At 39.5% G+C, this 16,761-nt stretch overlaps 1 long non-coding RNA gene across 2 annotated transcripts; it reads right to left on the bottom strand.

Moving 5' to 3' along the window:
• Window positions 1-1,491: 1,491 nt before the first annotated feature.
• Window positions 1,492-10,867, bottom strand: LOC137201714 (uncharacterized). Of its 2 annotated transcripts, none has more exons than XR_010932290.1 (4): window positions 10,452-10,867; window positions 10,062-10,207; window positions 3,635-3,678; window positions 1,492-3,174 (listed from the first exon to the last, which is right to left on the bottom strand). It is a non-coding gene; the product is annotated as an uncharacterized lncRNA (long non-coding RNA). The 2 variants fall into 2 exon arrangements; XR_010932289.1 differs by having other exon boundaries at window positions 3,635-3,693.
• Between the last annotated feature and the right edge of the window lie 5,894 nt (window positions 10,868-16,761).

Genomic DNA, 16,761 nt, shown 5'->3' on the forward strand with positions numbered 1-16,761 from the left:
TGGGGAGTTGTTTAATCAGTGGAGTTTCAGTTCAAGAAGGTGAAAAAGTCCTGGAGATGGATGGTGGTGATGGTTGCACAACAATGTGAATGCACTTAATGCCACTGAACTGCACACTTAAAAATGGCTAAAATAATAAATCTGTCCCATGTATATTTTACCCCAATTTAAAAAAGAAAGAAAGAAAGCTATTGTGAAGCTGGGTACAAGCTCTAGAGAGCTCCCAGCCTGGAGGCTTAGTGTGACAGGGCTGGGCAGAGGATGACTGTCAGTAGGCAATAAGGTAGAGCCTCAGGAGGGGCACATCCCAGTGAGTCAGGAGAGTGTGGAACGCTCAGTTGGAGAGGTAAGGCAGTACAGCTAGATATCATTCATATGGGAATAAAACACCAAACAATACACCATGTTCCCATGGCAACACACGTGTTTATGTAAACACATAGAAAAAGATCTGGAAGCTTACCACTGACAGTATCTTTGGGGAAAGTAAAGGAGAATTTTAGCTTTCCCTGAATGTTTGGGTTTTTTAACTCCAAGAATATATTTATGCATTCATATAAGCATGTATTTATATACGAATAACAAGTTTAGATGAGAAAAGGATGGTGCACTAGTGTCTTTGTCTTTTTTTAAACTGAAGTAGAGTTGCTGTACAATATTATATGTTACAAGTGTACAATATAGTGATTCACAGTTTTTAAAGTTATTGTAAAGCATTGGCTAAATTCCCCGTGTTGTACAATATATCCCTGTAGCTTATTTTATACCTAATAGTTTGTACCTCTTACTCCCCTACCCCTGTATTGCCCCTCCCCGCTTCCATCTCCCCACTGGTAACCACTCGTTTGTCCTCTATATCTGTGTCTTTGTCTTAACCACATATGTTAACCAAAACAACAGTATCTATTTTGACAACATCCACCAAAAGTTTTAGGTACCATCTTGGTTCAAGCTCTATCAAACTTCATAGAGTTACAATTTTTCCCCCCACAGGGACATCCCCTTGACTTGTCACTGGGGAACATATAATGTGTAAGAATTGTTCCCGCTGCTCTCCAACCCCCAGTCCTCACACCAACACTGGGCTTTTTTTTTTTTTTTGCGGTACGCGGGCCTCTCACTGTTGTGGCCTCTCCCGTTGCGGAGCACAGGCTCCGGACGCGCAGGCTCAGCGGCCATGGCTCACGGGCCCAGCCGCTCCACGCCATGTGGGATCTTCCCGGACCAGGGCACGAACCCGCGTCCCCTGCATTGGCAGGCGGACTCCCAACCACTGCGCCACCCGGGAAGCCCAACACTGGGCATTTTAAGTGCAGAACATTGAGGAGCTGCCAGCCTTCTCTGCCTCCATGTCAGACCCAAATTTTCCTTGCCACAGACAACAGCACATCTCAGCCTCTCTTGAACTCTCTCTTATTTTGATCAAGATGTTTTGTGAGAAAAAGTGGAACTAGAAGTAAAGGAGGCATCAGTCCTGACTCAGTCACTTACTTACTGTTCCAAGTTGGCATTTTATTTAAATCCCTGTGCTTCTGTTTCCTCATTTCAAAACTAGTAGTGATAACAGTGGCTATTATCATATGATTGTTGCAAAAACTAAAGAATACAGATATTTAGGATAGTCTGCATGAAAAAAAATAGAAAGGGGTATGGAAAATACTCGAGATTAGCTGCAGATGGAAGGTCGTCTGGGTACAACATTTATTTCTCCAATTAAATTGTAAAGTTGTCCAGGTATTGTCCCCGGCTTCCCCCACGAAGCTTTTAGCCTTCGCTTCATTGGTCATCTCGCTTTGGTATGTTATGAAATGCTTGTCCCAGCAGATGGCAGAAGAGAACTGAGTCAGGAAAACCAGCCTGGACATTTCAATGGGCAGAGTGAACCAAGTTAAAGGGTCCACATCTTAATGTGCAGGCTGAAATCGCTCTAGACCTTGATTTCATGGTTGTCATTGACCTTTCCTAATAAAGTTGGGTCTGGAAAGTCATGAGGACAACCACTGTGTCAAAAAAACTTCTTCAAGAACATTCTTTCCCTGAGCGTCTCCAAGGTACTAGAGACACATAGATGAATACAAAATAGTCACTGCCCCCAGGGAGTTCACAGTTAGCTGAAACCAAACAAGGAGATGACAACTTGCATTTTGCAGGGCTGCCCTATCATGACAGCAGCTGTCTGAATGTGACGGGCTGCCACGTTTGGGTTGCCTGCTTCAAACCATCATGGCATGTCTCTCCAGCCCCACTGTCTCCATCCAAGTCCAGCTCATCATCTCTGGCCTCCATTACTGCAGCAACCTCCTTAGAGAACCCCCTTCTAGTACTAGTCTTATCTCAAGTTCATCCTCAGGGTAAGCTTTCTAAAATGCAAACATAGTTCTACTATACACCGTCTACATGAAAAGATTTAATGGTTCCTCATTGCCCTCATAATAACACCCATACACTTCACCTTCTTTATAAGGCCTTTCGTGATCTGACCTCTGCTTTCCTCTCCTGCTTCATCTCTCCCCCTCCATCTCCCATGCAATCTATATATCAACCCAAGAAATGACTTTCAATTTCCCAAATGCTTTTTATTCCCTGCTGTCTTAGCCCAAGTTGTTTTTCTCTCTGCCTAGAATACCTTAAAACTAAAACCCATTCCCTCTGACCAGTTGTTCTCCTTAATCTGGCTAGCTAGTATTTATCCTTCAGGTCTCAGATTAGATGTTATTTCCTTTGGGAAACATTCCCTGAGATCGGGTTGAATAACCCTCCTGGGTACCCCATAGCACTCTCTACTTCCATTTTCCTGGCATTTATCATACTAGAAATGTGCGTATCTTCCCCTGACTACTGTAAGCTCCTTGAGGATAGGATTCCCTCTTGTTCAACAATGTATCCCCATTTCTTGACACAGTTCCTGGTACAGAGCAGCACACAATCAAAGTAAATTGAGTAGATGAATAAATAAATCATAAAACCCAGTTGACACCATTCAAGGAATCATAAGATCCTTGGGACATGAGATTTTAAAAAAGTAGATCCTCCTGTGTATGTCAGCCACAATCTCTTTCCATCGAGTTGTCAACCACACACGCTCAAGACAGGTTGTTTTGGTGCAGATAGGCTGGAGACATGGAGAAGACCATCCAATCAATCTTTTCCTCTACAGCAAAGATGTTCTATAAACTTGAAAAAAAAAAAAAAAAAGCGAAGACTTTAACAAAGGGACTATTTGCAGAGTTTCCTTCATGGTAAAGGGGACACACAAGGCTTGGTAAGGTGTCGAGAGCCTAGCAATGGTGAGAAGCTGATACCACCCCCAGGCCTCTTGAGACCAGAGGAGGAAATACTGTTATTAAGAGCCCAGTGAGAAAGGAACCCTGGAGCAAGGGCTGTCTAGTGGGAGTGGTACATATGGGAGGATGCAACTACAGCCACAGGACGCCCAAACTGGAAGACAGCAGAGAAGAAACACCCAGGCCTCTTTTTACTCCACCATTCATCTCCCTGCCCCCCCGTTGACTCTCGCTGGCTGAAACTGAAAGCCAGCTGGTAAGAGAGCCTGGGTGATGCAGTCCACGGGACTCAGCAGGGCAGAGCATGAATCTGGAAGGGGAGGAAAACAAAGAATAACCCACATCCTTACCTAAGCCTGCATCTGGGAGAGCAGGACTGTATCTTCTCTGTGTCCTTGGGAAAATGTAACTAAATATAAAATATAGAGTTTAGTGTTTAATTTTTTCACTCCTTACATACTTTTAAAATACAGAGAGGTCCAGAAATAAATATAACAGACACTCACATACCTACAGCTCAGATGTAACACGTGAACTTTTTGTCATGACTCTTTCAGAGTTGACGTTATTGTTTAAGGAAAAAAATTGCAGATAAAATTAGGAGCACCCTCTTTTCTCCCTCTAATCCTTCCCCTCTCCCATTTTCTCCTGAGATAATCACTGAATTGGTAGGTATTCCTCCATTCACAATTTTGCTACATACATTTGTATGCATAAACAATATATAACATTGTTTTATATCATTCTGTAATTTACAAAGTAGTCCCATACTGTGTATAACCTTTTGAATCTTCTTTTACACAGTCAGCACAATGTTTCTGAGATTTATTTATGTTGATACATATAGATCTGGTTAGTCTGTTTTAACTTCTATGTGGCTTTCTATTGTTTGAATATTTACATTTCCTGTGTTACTAATATATTTGAATTTATTTCCACCATTCTTATTTTGTGCTTTTTCTATCTACGTTTTTCTTTTCCTTCCCTTTTTTTGCAGGGCAGGGGAGGAAGGGGAGAACCATGTTTTCTTTATTTCCTCTTGTTTCCTTTAACCATTTAGGGAGTTACAGATTCTATTTCTTTTCTTTCAATTTATTATCTTAATTTTTTAACATGCATAGTTGACCTAAAGAAAATATTAGTATATTAGACTATTTTAGTTCTGGATTATCCTCTCCCACCTTCCATGTTATTGTTGTCTAGAATTTTAGTTCCACATCTTTAACCACAAAATATAATCATTTAAAATTTTGTTTTTAGTCAAAGTTTATTTATATTTGTTTACATGTTTACTAATTGCCTTGCATCCTACTTCTTTCTTCTGCACTATATTTCCTTCTCTTTTTTTTATAAATTTATTTTGGGGTACATTGGGTCTTCATTGCAGCGCACAGGCAAGCAGGGGCTAATCTTGTTGCAGCGTGCAGGCTTCTCATTGCAGTGGCTTCTATTGTTGCGGAGCTCGGGCTCTAGGTGCTCGGGCTTCAGGAGTTGTGGCACACGGGCTTAGGTGCTCCGCAGCATATGGGATCTTCCTAGACTGGGGCTCAAACCCGCGTCCCCTGCATTGGCAGACGGATTCTTAACCACTGCACCACCAGGGAAGTCCCTATTTCCTTCTTCTTAAAGTGCATCTTTTAGTAGTTCTTTCAGCAAGAAATTGTGAATGATTGTTTTAATCATTATCTAAATGTTTTTATCTTTTCAAATGTTTTTTATTTCACCCTCACCCCTGAATGATAGTTTAGCTAGGATAAAATTACTAGACCTAGGGACTTCCCTGGTGGTCCAGTGGTTAAGACGCTGTGCTTTCACTGCAGGGGGTGCCTGTTCGATCCCTGGTCAGGGAACTAAGATCCCACATGTCTTGCAGTGAGGCCAAAAAAAAAAAAGAATTACTAGACTGAAAATTGCATTCCTTTAGCAGTTTGAAAATACAGTACTATTGCCTCTGGCCTCTACTTTTGCTGATGAGAACTCTGCTCCCCACTGATGTACTCGCCTTTGTAGATAATCTGTTTTGTCTCCCTGGTACTTTGTGTTTGTTTGTTTTTGTTCTTTGAGCGTTTGGAAATGGTATCAAATTTAAAGAACATTTGCAAAATAAAAATAGTACTAAAAATATTCATATAGCATTTATCTAGTTTCATCCACGATTAACCTTTTACTCTATCTGCTTTATTGTTTGTTCTCTCTCCATACCCATACAGACACACGTACACACTCACACACACAGCACATAATTATTTTTCTGAATCATTTGAGGATAAGTCATGCATATCATGCTCTTTATCTCTAAATACTTCAATGCACATTTCCTTAAAGACATCCTCTTAGATAACCGTCGGCACGGTTACCAACTTTAGTAAGTTTAAAATTATACATTTTTATTTAATCTTTCATTCTGATTTTCTCAATTGACTCAGTAATATCCTTTATAGCATCCTCTCCCCTATCCCCAAAGTACACAGTCCAATCTAGTCTCAGGTATTGCATTTAGTTGTGTTGTATCTTTAACCTCCATGAATCTGGACTTTTTATATAGACTTTCCTTATTTTTTATGACATTGAAAGTTTTATTACATCCCCCTCCCCAATTTGTAAATAGGATGTTCCTCATTTGGGGGTTCTTCTAACGTTTCTTCACTAGATTCATGTTATACATTCTTGCCTGGAAAATTACATAGGTGATGTGTGCTCAAAGTATCACATTTGGAAGCACATGATATTCCAAGAGAGGGAATGTTTTTTCTTTGTGATCTTATTAAAATATGCAGTAAACATGAATTGATTTTACCTTAATTGTGACTCAGCAATGACTCTACAATCTGAAGATTCATATTTAACTAGTGTTTTCATTAAGCTAGACCCAAAAATGTATAAGAAAAAACTACCTTATTCTTTCTTCCAATCTCTTCAAACTCTCTCTGCAGATCCTTCCCCTTTCCTACATGGAATCTCAAATAATAACTTAATAATTGTATTATTTTAGGATAGTCCAATACAATATCAAGACTATAAATTTACTTAAATTCAAGTCATCCTTTCCATGGCTCAAGAAGCAGGCATCTTTGCCCACTATTAATGGACGACGTGCAGCTCTGTCCCTGGAGTGTAACCACTGCTTGTCACTCTGCTGCCAGTCAGGAGCACCTCCAGCCATGGTCTCTTGATTTTGGATTTTTCAGGCATGAGATATATATCTTCCCTAGGATCTTCCAGCTTCAGGAGACACATGTCAAGCTTTCCAGATACCACCATTGAAGTCACTTTCTCTTGGTTTAAAATGAGAGGGAAGCATCTTCCTGCTTCTTCTCTTTGAGTGGTCATAAGAACATAGCATATCAATGACTCTCTCCTAAAAACTCCCTCTCTAAGCCTTTTCATCTTTAACTTTTTATATAGATCTGAAGGAGGCAATTGGCTCATATTGTCAGAACCAGTTTTGCAATATATTAGCATGTCCTGCATTTGTGACCAAGAAGCTACCTTTAAAATCGGGGTGATACTTGTGACCTATTGAACAGTTCTTGATCTTTTGGTCTCAGGAGAAACTAAAAAATGGTCTTATTTTCACATCCAGTTAGCCATGTCATTCATCTCTTCTGGAAAATTCTCAATCATTATCTTTTTGAATATTGCTTTTCCCAATCCCTTTCTGTCCTCTCCTTCTGGAACTTCAGTTGGACATAACATTGGTCCAGCTCATTCTATGATCATTCTAGTCCCGTGTCACAACCTCTCTTTCATTTTTTTTCATCTCATAATCCTTGTATGTGGCATTCTGGATAATTTCCTCAGAAAAATCTTCCAGTTCACTAAATTTTCTTTCAGCTGTGTTTTGTTCACTAGTTCACCCATCCACAGAGGGTTTTTTAATTCCATTGACTATTTTTAATAATTAAAAGTTTAATTTGCTTATTTTCGATATATACCTTTCCATTTTTCATAGTGTACCCTTCTTCCATTTTAATTTCTTTTTCTAAAATGTATGTGATTGTTTTAAAGATTCTTATGTTATCATCTGTCTCAGATGAGTATGTGATTTTAAGCCCTTAGGTGCTAATCCTTCCTCATGTTTTGCCTACCAACCACCTCACATGGTGGATGGTTTCCTTATGTGAGTTGTTATTTTTTATTGTGAGCTAATACTTACTGAACTTCTCATGCACCTGAGGTTATGAAAGTATCCCTTCAGAGTAGTTTGCATTTGTTTCTGTTGACTATTTTAGAGAGTTCATTGGTCTAGGCCATTCTATCTATAATGAAGTTAGAGAACATTTGGATTCAATACTTACACGTGGCACAGGAATGGGGTTTTACTTTTAACAGAAGACTTTTTTCTACACAGAATATCAGGCACAGATAGGCTCCCTTGCTGCTTTTTTTGGGGGGCGGGGGGCTGTGGATAACAGGAGGAGTTTTCTAGTTCCCTTTTTTTGGAGAAAGAAGCCACTCCCTGCCATCTGGTTATATGCAAGAGGTTCAGTTTAGTTCTTTGTGCCACATGCTTCCTGTCACTGCAAGGGAGTTCAATCCTTAACCCCAAGTTCCTGGGGCCCATATCAAAGTCTGCTCTATCCCTAAGTCACTGTAGCATTGGCTGGTACACCTATTGCTCCCCTTGTGAATTACCCCTTCATTTCTGCTATCTGGTAATCTTTTTTTTTTTTCCTTTGAGTTTGCTGTATTTTTATTTTTCCCAATGTTTTCTTTTCAAATTTTTCAATAAGTGAGAAGAATAGTATACTCAACATTCTCACACCCTTTTTTTTTACTTAGATCTATAGTTAGGGGAGAAAGAGAGAGAGAGAGAGAGAAATTGGCTTTCTCTTTATTGAAGTGCCTGTTCAATGCTTTGGTCAACTTTTTCTATTGAGCTGTCTTTTTCTTATTGATTTATAAGAATTCTGGATACAACTCATTTGTCAATTAGGTGTGTGGTCAATGCCTTTTATCATCTGTAGCCTGTATTTTCACTCTCTTAATGGTGCCTTTTGATACTTAAAGATGTTAATTAATGTAGTTCGATTTATTAACCTATTCCTTTATAATTAATTGGGTTTGGGTTTGTTTTGTTTTGTTTTTTGTTCTTCATAAGAAATTGCTCTTTACCTTTATTCTATGCATTTGCAATAGTAGGTGGGGTTATCTATTAGCTCAGTCCAGCATTTTGCCAAAACCTACCATACAGCTTGTAAAGGAAAACAACATAGAAAGAGCAATAAACAATCAAGGAGCTTGAAGTTCAGCCCTCATGACACCATCTACAGTATTTGTATGACCTACTGAAACTTACATAACCCCTAGTGTTTAGTTTAGCTGGGACTTCAATCATTTGGTCACCCCATTATGTGTCTTCAAACCAATTAAATATCAATTATTTTCCCAGGGGTTTTGTTAGTTGAAACCTCAAATTTACATCATACTTAATGAGAAAAATATTTTAAGTATATTTACATTTGGATGTACTTCCTAGGGTAGGGATTGGAGAAATCTGTTGTCAACATTTTTCAGTTATAATCTATGAAAAAGTTTAAAAGTAAAGAAGAAAGTCCCTTCACTTCTAAAAATCTCAGTTTCCTCCTCAGTAGGATGATCATATAATTTATTATCCAAACCAAGACATTTTGATACTGAAAGGAAGTGTTATTCATTGCTATTCTGGAACAACTTGTATAAACTGGGACTGTCCTCGGCATCTCTGCATGTGGTTTGCTCTGCCCATTTATAAAGTGGGAGAGCTATACTAGGTGATCTCAGGGATTTCTCTGGTCTCACGTTCTATTACCCTAGGAGGGAAAAAGAGGAAATATCTGTATTTCTTTAAATTTATTTCCTACTCTGATAAATAGGGATGTTGTCACTTTTATTATATGGTCTAATTTTTAATAATCTATGCGATAGTGAAAACTTTAATAATTTAGATAAACTTTTAGGTAGAGGAATATGACTAAGACAGGCTAAACTTCCCTTTTGCTTTTCCCCAAGAACATGTAATCATACTCACAACTCCAGCCATGAAGTTTGCTCATCGTGCCTAGTAAGAGGGCCAATCCAGAGTGTTTGGAGTGGTCTCTGTCTCTTGGATCTATCCCTAGTGAGTTCACTGGGAATCTAAGCCCCTCAAAACCCCAGTTCTTACAGCTGTGTTCTCCATGGTCCAGACGCCTCTGGCAACCTTTAAAGTTTCCTCACAAATTCCTATGATATAACGTTAAGTGAAGAAAATAGAAGAGGCACCAAGACCAAGAAAAAAAAAAAAGAAAGAAAGAACGAAAAAAAAATGTCAAGAGGACAGAATAAGAAGCCTAGAAACAGACAGCAGACCCACCGCCATATAAATGGTAACTTGGAACTTGACAGCAGTGGCCTTTCAAACCACTAGGAAAAGAAATCATAATTTAAAATACAGTACTGGTGTATTACTAATCTATTCCTGCATTAAAAAGAGGCTGGGGTTACGGGGATATATGTACACATATAGCTGATTCACTTTGTTATACAGGAGAAACTAATGCAGCATTGTAAAGTAATTATACTCCAATAAAGACATTAAAAACATCAATTAAAAAATAAAGAAATAAAAATTATCCCCAAATTCAGCAGATTAAAAGAATACACATTTATTATCTCAGTTTCGAGGGGTAAGGAATCTAGATACCACATAGCTGAGTCCTTGGCTTTCAGGGCATCCCTCAAGAAATCAAGGTGACAACTGGAGCTGCAGTCATCAACTCAAGGTTTGGCGGGGGCAGTATGTACTCCCAAACTCACCCAGTGGTTGTTAGCAGGATTCAGTTCCTCACAGATATCAGACCAGGGGTCTCAGCTCTTTTCAGGATGTTGAGCAGAAGCCATCCTTGCCTCCTTGTCACGTGTTCCTCTCCACCACAGCGTCTGGCTTCATCAGAGCATGCAAGCTGAAAGGGCAAGAAAGAGAGAGAGAAAGTGGCAGAAAGAGAGACGGTCCTTGCAAGGTAGAAGTCACAGTCTTTTGTAACCTAATCACGGGAACATCTCATTACTCTTGTCGTATTCTGTTTATGAGGATATTCTCATATCCTCATATTCTAGTCTTGAGGACTAGCCCAGGAGGAAATTACACAAAGGAGGAAGTACCAGGAGGTGGAAAACATTAGAAGTCTGCCTACCACTGGGTCTTACCATCAGTCCAAAATTCCTCTTCCCAGTTTTTCTCAGGAGACCTAGCAATGCAAACTGGACTCCAAGTGACCCCTTCTGCTATCCCTAGTTCCATATGTAGCAATCCAGACACACTCATTTCTACTTTCCAAAGTTACTCTTCTATCCTCTACTAGTCACGCAAATTTAGCCTGTGCTTTCAGAAGATGAAAATGGCAGACAGACAAAAGGAAAGCCTATCTAAAGTGAAAAAAGGCATTAAGGATGCTGCCAGTTTCTAAAAGAAATTTTATCCCCTGGTAAAAATAAAATCCTTATTCGGCTTGACCAGTCCACTTGACCCAGAGTCCAACAAAGGAATTTTCCTGTTCACACTCACTGAAGCCACACTGTCTTCCTGAAAGAGTTACTTGGCCCTAGGCTGTAGCTCAGCTCCTACAGAGGGACTTAAAAGGAAACAACAGTTCTTGGTCCAAAGCAATAAAGAGACAAGTGAGTCATAACAGTCTGGATTCTCCACCAGCATAAGCAGTTCCGTGAATCGCCTCTATAAAAACCCTGCCTTTCTATCCCAAGCTGTTCCAAGTGCCAAAACCTTCCATTCAAGAGTTTTATAACTCAGCCCTGTGCTCACAAATGTCACTGCACATAAGAGGGCCTTTGATCTCTAGCCATACCCAAGCCCATAGTCTGCAGCGAAGCGTGGTTTGATAGCTATCTAAAGAGAAAAGCGCTTGGGTTTCCTCTCGTCGATTTCTATTCTACTTTTAATAGGCTGCTTAGCTTCAGGCATCTGCCCTCTGCCCTCCCAGCTTCCATCTCAACCAGAAGTAAAACAGGGCCACGGTTATGTGGTTTGAGAGCTCATGAAATAACAATGGTGGTAGCAAATACTCAGAGAGGGCTCACTACATGCCAGGCGCTGTCTTAAGGAATTTATATAGGCAGTCCTATGTAGGAGGAAGAGGAAAGGGAAGCACACAGAGGCAAAGTGACTACATGACAAAGTCAGAGTTAGTAACGGATATGAAACCAACTCATACATCCTCAAAGTACGTCTTGCCGCTGAACGGTGAAAGAGAGTAACACAAGCCTTCACTGAGAAGACAAAATATGAAGACAGAAATGTGAGTATCTTTACCATGTGATCCTGCAATACCACTCCTGGACATACATCTGGAGAAACCTCTGCTTCAAAAAGATACATACACCCCAGTGTTCACAGCATCGCTATTTTCAACAGCCGAGACATGGAAGCAACCTAAATGTCCATAAACAGATGAATGGATCAAGAAAATGTGGTATATTACTATATATAAAATAGATAAATAATAAGGACCTGCTTTATAGCACAGGGAACTCTACTCAATACTCTGTAATGGCCTATATGGGAAAAGAATCTAAAAAAGAGTGGATATATGTATATGTATAATTGATTCCATTTGCTGTACACCTGAAACTAACACAACATTGTAATTCAACTGTACTCCAATAAAAATTTTTTTAAAAAAAGAAGATGTGGTATGTATATAATGGAATATTGCTCAGCCATAAAAAAGAATGAAATAACGCCATTTGCTGCAACATGGATGGATCTAGAGATTATCATACTAAGTGAAGTAAGCCAGACAGAGAAAGACAAATATCATATGATATCACTTATATGTGGAATCTTAAAAAAATGACACAAATTAACTTATTTACAAAACAGAAATAGACTCACAGACAGAGGAAATAAGCTTATGGTTACCAAAGGGGAAAAGTGGAAGGGGAGGGATAAATTAAGAGTTTGCAATTAACATATACACATTATTATATACAAAATAGATAACCAACAAGGACCTACTGTATAGCACAGGAAACTATACTCAATATCTTATAATAATCTATAAGGGAAAAGCTTCTGAAAAAGAATAGATACAAATATGTATAACTGAATCACTTTGCTGTACACCTGAAACTAACACACCATTGTAAACCAACTATACTTCAATTTAAAAAAAAAATCAAAGAAACTCACAATTTGAATTTAAAAAAAAAAGAAAAGAAATGTGAGTCTCCCTTTAATAAAGGGAGAAACTTTGGAACAAACTCCTTAGCTCTAAAAGCACTTTCTTTTTCCAGGTACAGTGTTAGAAAAGTCTTCAGTAAGAAGACTAAATGCACAAACCTTTGAACTAAACCAAAGCCATGAGGCGATTAATCAAATTGAACTGAAGGCCCCAAGTCAGACTAAACTATGCTCTGAGATCTATTGGCAGAAGATTTCTTCTACTGAAGTTTTTTCCCCCATTCAATATAAAGATACAGGACTCCATTACTGTGAAATTCCTTTAGTAAAAGAGGCTTTCTTGACTCATCTGAATTGGAAGGCTTTATGTTTTTAAAGTGTGTTTTTGTTAATTGTGGAAATTCATCAAATATGGCTAGGTCAGAAGACAGTGCATAACTAAGTCCTAAGATGTATCATTTCAAGCATAACTAAATTCAAAAATTAGATATTCAAAATTAAGTCCAGAGAAGTTTCTATCTACAAATAGCTGCTATAATGAAAACTACCTTTTTTCTCTCAGACCATAACAAGTAGTGGAGTCAAGCCGCTCCCTGGGAACAGGGGTGGGCTTGTATATGCTGTTGGGGAGCACAGGGTTGGTCACATGGCTGTAGTTGGGTCAATAGAGCCCCACAATTTTGCTGGAATGATTGAGAAAGAGGGGTTTTTATACTGGACTTTCCAAGCAAGTGACATAAAAGCTGTCGCTGATCCAGGCCATCTCACTGGGAACAGCCTGTCTGAAAAGGGAGCTAATATAGAAGGAAGGAGATAGAAACAGATGCCATGATTTTCTTAGAGCATTTGGATCCAGCTGTCCCTGAATCTCCTCCTGTGCGATGTGGTTAACCGAGCCTATAAATCCCTTTGTGTTGTTTTTTTAAATTTATTTTATTGAATTATAGTTGATTTGCAGTGTTGTGTTAGTTTGCAGTGCTGTGAAACTGTAATTGTTTCACAACAATTACAGTTGTTGTGTACAGCACAGTGATTCAGTTGTATATATATTCTTTTTCACATTCTTTTCCATCCTGGTTTATTACAGGATATTGAATGTAGTTCCCCATGCTATCCAGTAGGACCTTGTTGTTTATCTATTCTACATATAATAGTTTGCATCTGCTAATCCCCAACTCCCCATCCATCCCTCCCCCACACCAAATCCCTTTGTGTTGAAATCTGTGAATTGGGATTCTGACCCTTGCTATCCAGAGTCCTGAATGGGACAGAGGAATAGGTCAGCTTCCACCTCCTGCTCTATTACTACTGACACTACAGGCTGTGTGAAATGAACACTCGTGAAAGCTGGGCACTTCAAAGCCACACCCATATCCTGGGTGCGTCTGCTAAAGCAATCCAACAGCTGTGCACACAGCTGGAGCTGACTTAAAGAGTTCCTAGGAAGGCTCATCCTACGGCTAAAGGTCATGTAAAGACGTTTTGGAGAGATAATAAACAACATCACACACAAACACATGCACACACACACACACCCGTTAGGCAAGAATACCACATATTTTCTTCTTAGGGGAAATAACCAGGAGCAAAGTATGGTGATTAGTCAGTAACTGACTATAATTAGGGGCTTTTCTGCCCTAGTAATATCTGAAGTAAGGCAGAGAGCATAAGCACAGCCCAGCGGTCTGTAAAGAAGTTATCACATCTTGCTTGATGTTTCCAGTGACTCAGTCCCTGAAGAACAGGTCCCTGCAAATCAGAAAGAAAATGCCTCCTAGGAGAACTTAGTACCTAAGTAATTGGGAGTTTCCTCCTCTCTATCAGAGTTAAAATAATTCTACCTTCAGTCTTCCACTTTGGGGCCCAACATCACTCAAGCAGCCACTCTAGGAATTCCCCAGCTGCTGGACTTTAAGTCCATTTTTATTTCAGAAATTTTATTATGCTGTATATAATACATAGGGAAGAGTGTATAAAAATTATAGGTACACTTTAAATTAACGATTAAACAACGATGTACCCTCACCCTGGGTTAAGAAATATTGGGTGGGCCAAAAAGTTCGTTTGGGTTTTTCCATAAGAGGCAAAACCCAAACGAACCTTGTGGCCCACCCAATATGTTACAAGTCATCTTAAACTCCATGGTGTGTCCCTTCCTAATTGCACTCGCTCCCAGGAGAATAACCACTATCCTGACTTTAATGTTAAGCATGCTTCTGCATTAAAAAAATAGTAATTGTAGCACGATTGCATGTATCCCTAAACAATATATTATTTCATTTTGCAAAACTCAGTATAAGCCCACCTTGGAAGGAAGAGGCAATATCGCCTATTTTAGATGAAGGCTGCCAAGAAAAGCAAAGCTGAACTGAGTCTCTGGGTCACAGTCTGGCTTTAACTTCTGCCCCTTCTGGTGAAGGTGGAAGGGGCAGATCTTGTTAGTGAGTCCTTGGAAACACAGAGCTTACCTTCCCATCGGGCAGGGCCAGGCACAGGATGTCCAGAATCTAAATGGACTATTGAGTATTTTCTGCTTCTAAACTCATGACTGTCAGGTACAAATAGAAACAGAAAAATTCTGTGCAGTGAAATGGATGTTCTCAGCACATCTAAGCGGCAATACACGTAGGCATTTCATTAGTATATGGTCAAGACAAGCCACATTAAGAAGAGAATATGACTCTCAGACTTGCTGTTCTCAAGTTGAAAAGAAAAGCAAATGGCAGTGTGTGTGGGGTGGAGCCCTCAACCTGACTCTCAGGTCCACTCCTCCCTGAGGGCCACTACACCAGCTGGCCACTCCCACACACCTCTCATTCTGGAATCTTCTTTCGCCAAGCTCCAGGGGACCCCTTCTCAGCTTCTCTAACTGGATCCCCTAATTCCTGTGTCCCAGTCTTTCCTGGTGTGTTCTTTCATTTTTGATGGCATACATCCTACTTGAGATGAGCCTCTTGAAAAAGGCTGCATGAGACATAAAGGTCTCAAGACTTTGTGTGCCTGAAAATGTAGTTTTTCGACTCAAACTTAAGTGATAGTTTGGGTCTCAAATTCTAGGATGGAAATCATCTTCCTTCAGAATTTTGAAGGCATGGTTCTATTTTCTTCTTACCTTCAATGTTGCTATTGAAAAGTCCAAAGCCATTTTTGTTCACAAGCCTTTTTTATTTATTTATTTTCTCTTTGGAAGCTTGTAGAAACTTCTATTTGCTAACCAATGTTCTGAAATATCACAATATGTGCCTTGCTGTAAGTCTGTTTTTGTCTATTTTGCTGTACATTCAATCATCCCTTTCTGTCTGGCAACTTATGTCCTTCAACGCAGGGGAATTTTCTTAAATTACTTTTTGATAATTTTGTTTTCTCTGTTGTCTCATTCTGGAAACTTATATTATTCAGATAGTGGATCTCCTAAACTGATCTTTTAATTTTCTTATATTTTTATTCTTGTTTCTGTTTCTATATTTTTTACAGTATTTTGGGGGTGATTTCCTTTACTTCTACTAAGTTTTTAGTTTCCAGAAGCATATTTTGTCCTCTGAATGATTCTTCTTTTATAGCCTCTTGCTCCTTACCTCTCCTTTCCTTCTGAGGATTTTAATTATTGGTTCTTTTGTACTACTTTTTTCTCCCTGTCCTGTTTCTGTATTCCCTAAGTTGCTATTATTTGTTTCCTTTTTTCATCTCAACCTATTATGATGGTGACTTTTCTCAGAAATCTAGTACTTTTTGGCCACCTACTCATAATGACCAGGAGTGAAGAAAAGCTGGTTGGAAGCTCTGAGCGTATGGTGAGCTTTGTTGACTTTGAGCTTCACTGTAGAATTGTATGGGTGGTCCCTTTGGGATAAAACCTTGATGTTAGTTTCTCAGGCTGGTCAATATCTCAAGGAAGAGCCTTCCAATCCCCTGCCTGGAGATAAACCCTGGTGCCAGTATTCTGGGCACCAACAGGAGGAACAGGGCAAGGGGTCCCTTCATTCTGAATTTAGTGTACATACAGTCACCTAATTTCTCTGTTTTTGCTACAGTGTTGACATAGTATAGTACCCACACCCACAAATATGTCTGAAGTACCCCATCCAGAGGCCCTCTGTTCTTATCCTGAGACTAAATCTCCAGATATCTGCCAGGATGGGCAATCATGAGGGACAGGGCAACATGGCTTTACTGTTCAGTTTTTCCAGTACAGACTCCTCAACCGCATTTCTGTTGCTCTAAGTAATTTGTTCCCAATTTGTTCCCATTGACTGCTGAAGAGCTCCACACAAATGCTGAAATGTGGTCTATGTGAGTGTTTACATTAAGCCATTCTGCAAA

This window comes from Pseudorca crassidens, chromosome 1 (assembly GCF_039906515.1).
Source record: "Pseudorca crassidens isolate mPseCra1 chromosome 1, mPseCra1.hap1, whole genome shotgun sequence".
NCBI classification, from domain to species: Eukaryota; Metazoa; Chordata; class Mammalia; order Artiodactyla; family Delphinidae; genus Pseudorca; species Pseudorca crassidens.